Source organism: Cynara cardunculus (assembly GCF_001531365.2).
Source record: "Cynara cardunculus var. scolymus isolate 2C chromosome LG 3, CcrdV1, whole genome shotgun sequence".
NCBI classification, from domain to species: domain Eukaryota; kingdom Viridiplantae; phylum Streptophyta; class Magnoliopsida; order Asterales; family Asteraceae; genus Cynara; species Cynara cardunculus.
The window spans coordinates 29,204,336-29,208,794 of NC_037530.1; the positions used below are offsets into that span (position 1 = coordinate 29,204,336).

A 4,459-nucleotide genomic window follows, 5' to 3' on the forward strand; every position below is an offset into this window, starting at 1 on the left:
GATTAATTGTTGCTTTTTTTTTTGCAGTCGTGGCAGGCGTAGCACCAGAAGGTTCTCAGTTTGATACTCGCCAATTTGATACAAAAATGAATTGAGTTGTAAGTTTGTGCAATTTTTTCGTGTAGTAGCTACTTCAGAATCAGATGTTGGTTTATATATAAGAAGCATTAGGTCTAGCTTTCAAGTGGGATTGGAGTAAGGTACTTGTTTTGCACTTGCTGATGAAATGCTTTTTGCTGCTGCTACAGGCTGTCAACCGACGAGCTTACATGATATGATGAGGTTTATGATAGTTTTGATGCTATGGGCTGGAAGAAAATATTTTGAGAGGAATTTATGCATATGGTGAGTTTATATTATTCTTATCTTGCATATGGTTTTACTTCATATAAGCTGATTGTCTGGTTAGAATCATTCTTTATCAGATATGACATTTTTCTTTTGAATACTGGCTTTGAAAAACCATCAGCAGTTCAGCAGAGAGGAATCGTCCCTTTCTGCAAGGGTCTTGACATAATCCAACAAGCTCAATCTGGAACAGGGAAGACTGCAACCTTTTACTCTGGTATCCTTCAACAACTCGACTAAAATGTGTATTTACATGTTTTCCTCTACAGGATGGCATATAAAAGATATCTAATATTTCTAACTATTGATGAACAGCAAGCTTCAGTCCATGTCATTTATAATTCTTTAACAAGGTATAAAGGAAAACGTTATTGTTCAATACTTCCTATTGTTTCTATTTAGATGTCCAATTTTCACTTTTTGATCTTTTTATCTTTATTTTTTGGAGAATCAGTTTCAGATTGTGGGTATTTTTAGCTTAGGTTGGACTTATGGTTGCTAATATCTTTATTTAATGAAGTTGGTATTACAACGATCTTCTGATTTGGGTTTGCTATTGTTTGAGTTTGTCATGGCAAGTTTCTATGGTATCACGGCTTAAACATGATAATGTCATGGAGCTACTTGGATATTGTGTGGACAGTGGTTTGAGAGTACCTGCCTATGAGTACGCTGCAAATGGATCTCTTCATGGCAAGTGTTTTACCTCCTTAAAGTCTTTTTAGCAGTTCATTTTTGGGACCTATTTTTAAGTTGTATTGTATTAGATTTGCCAATGGAACCTTTGTCTTTGCATCAAGAAATTAGCTGTGAATGGAAACTTYAAAACTACATAATAAAAACCTTTATGCAYAGATGATAACTATTCCTAAGCTTGGCTGTTAGTGTTGTACCTGTTCCATTTTACTGACTCAGATACATGATGGATTTTGGAGCCATTTTGGTAGTTGAGTTTGTAAACTATTAATCCTATCCYGTAGTACARTACTGGACTGATAGACCAGTTGATGCGCCAAGGCTAATAAACTGAACTCTAAAATAGTTAACMTAATTCTATCTATTAACAATACAGATGAATCTTGACAAAAACTCATYTAGCATCAATGATAGGTATTGGACGTTTGTCYATCACCACAAGCTTGTTGAATGCCAGTAATGGACGCACATTAACCTTGATCATCGATTATGTAGCTACTGGTAGTGAAAAAGAGGTTTYTGAATTTTTTTCCAAGTACAAAACTAACATAGTTCTGTTTGTGGATGCAGGAYGGAAARGTGTTAAAGGTGCAYAGCCAGGTCCAGTTCTATCATGGTCCCRAAGAGTTAAAATTGTTGTTGGGGCTGCGAAAGGGCTTGAATACTTGCATGAAAAGGCACAACCTCATATTATCCATCGTGATATAAAGTCCAGCAATGTTATGCTTTTCGACAATGAATTGTTAAGATTGCAGATTTTGATTTATCTAACCAACCCCAGACATGGCAGCACGTCTTCATTCCACTCGTGTTCTTGGTACCTTTGGTGTGTTTTTAGATATARCAGCTATTACATGTTCATATTTTTAWAACATTTGACTTGTTCAAAACAACAAATTGCKCCTTATGTGTGTGTGTTTYGATACAGCAGCTGTTACATGTTCATGTAATAATACTCTAACTTGGTGAGATACTCTAATGTGTACATTGTGTTACAATATCAAAATGGAATCTGTAATGCACACAGAACCTCATTGTCAACTGCTGTTTTTGGGCCTTATGATCATGATGGAGTTATGCACCATAATGGCATGCTTTTTCTTGCTGTGTAGCTTGATTGTTATTACCAGCCAAACAACAGTTGTCCAAACAACAGCTGTAGCCAAACAGCAGCTGTCCAAACAGCAGTTGCAGCCAAACAGTAGCCTGTGAAAACATCATATGAAGAACATGTTTTTTTATAGAAAATTGTTTCTTGCCTATATGTATAACATGTTTTTTAAGATGGCAAGTGTTAGATTCCTTTTTTGATTCATCAATTCTCAAGGTTGACAATGCATTAGTGTTACTGGTTTGCAACTACCTGGTGTTATTGASGACCTTTTCTCTTATACAGGTCCTCTTGGTGCTATTTTCTCAAGTAAAGTAGTCTCACTTTTTCTATGGGCTCCAACCGCTCAAGTAACTTCACTTTTAATATTTACTTTCTGTGTTCACCTGAAATATATTAATATACCTATTTGAACTTCTTGGCTCATGTGTATCTTAAAATTGGAAGTACTAGCACTAATTTATAGTGGATCCTCTGGCGACGAAGCAAATGAGATTGTCCAACTTAAGGAGTCCGATGGTGTTTGGAGTGTGAATGGTCCAAGAAGTTGGGTGAGGTGCTATTATGTCTATGAAGTATCTATCTAACATCCCAACACCTTGAAGATAGAAAAATGTATTGCAAATAACCCATATGCCTGAGGGTATGTTGTCCCGGTCGTTTCTTTCCTCGGGTCATTACGATTATGTAGTGTATTTGCCCAGACACTGCTTTCTTTTCTTTGCTAAGCTCTCAGGTGATGGGAAGCGGACTTTTTTAGCCAATCTTGATTCTGATGCTTTAAAACCTTAGGAATAGGTTAATTTGGCAGATGAAAAGCCTGAGATAGCATATTTTTCTGATGTTAGTATCTATGAACTGCCTATAAGAGATTTTAGGTATGCCATTAATAAGTGATATTTTATGCATTTTAATGTCGAAATTACCTAACAATTATTATTAACTGGATGTTAAAAATGGCTAATTTATAAACTATGTTGTTATTGTGGTCAAAATACAAAATATTGGTCAGACCGATATTCGATATTTCGGTTATATCGATGATATATCGGTCCAAAATAGCGGTTAATATAATATTTCTTAGAATTAAAAAATATATATTATATATATGCATCCATAAACATATCATATGCATTAATTAGAGTTTAGAAATATAGTTTCAAAACTAAAACATCACATAAACAAGTCTCACAAAACAAAATAGGAAAAGTGTTCAAAAACGAGCTAATCGCAAACAATAAGCATGAACTGTGAAAGAACCGAGAAGAGAAGAAGCGTGAACTGTGAAGAACCGATAAGAGAAGAAGCGTGAGACTTAATATATGTGTTGACTGGTTGACCAAATAAAGAGGCCAAACATTTGTCTTATAGAAAAAATGGGTATATCGGACCAATTTTTCGGATGAAATATCGGCGATATTATCGGAACCGATATTTCACCACCGGTATTTTGGCCGATATTTCACCACCGATATTTTGACAGGGTTCGATATCCGATATATCACCGATATTTCACCATCGATATTTTGACAGGGTTCGATATCCGATATATTACCGATATCACTACAAGAAAAATGATCTTTAGAGAAGCTTTTCTTTTGTATTTAAAAGTTTGAAAAGCTTCTCTAAAACCTTTAAAGAAGCTTTTTACTTCCGTTAGCAACCTTTCCTATATAACGGTAGGAGAAGGTTTTAGGGAGGGTTTTCGAAGGGTACATTTATGTTGACATTTAGAGAAGCTTATTTTAGGCTTTGGAAACACTTTCAAAGCGTATCTAAAGGTTGGCCGAATTTTTTTGAAAAGCTTCCCTAAAAATATGTATTAGTGACGTTTTTTAGCATCAATGACAGTTTTTAAGCGTCACTAAAAGTTACCTTTAGAGAAGGTTTTTAGAAAAACTTCTCTAAAGATATATGCTTTAGTGACGCCATCTGCAAATCTTCTCTAAAGGCATGATTTAGTTACATTTTCCTTACCTTCTCTAAATGTTATGTTTAGATACAAATGATTGGAACGTTTGCTAAAAGTATAAGCTTTAGTTACACTCTTTGTAAACCTTCTCTAAAAGGGTATATGATATTATTTATATATATACATATATATATATAGTTCGTATTTCAGCTATATATATATATATATATATATATATATATATATATTACAATAAAATAAATAACACCAACCAAAAATAACATCAAAATACTAAAAAAATATAATTTTATATATTTGTCATAAAAGACATAAATTTCAAACAAACCGTAACGTTTTAACCAGTCTACATATTTGTTCTAATTTATTTAAAA

At 33.9% G+C, this 4,459-nt stretch overlaps 1 pseudogene; it reads left to right on the forward strand.

The window, feature by feature from the left end:
* The first annotated feature begins 226 nt into the window (after positions 1–226).
* The window catches only part of LOC112509120, a 9,444-nt pseudogene continuing 5,211 nt past the window's right edge, over positions 227–4,459 (forward strand).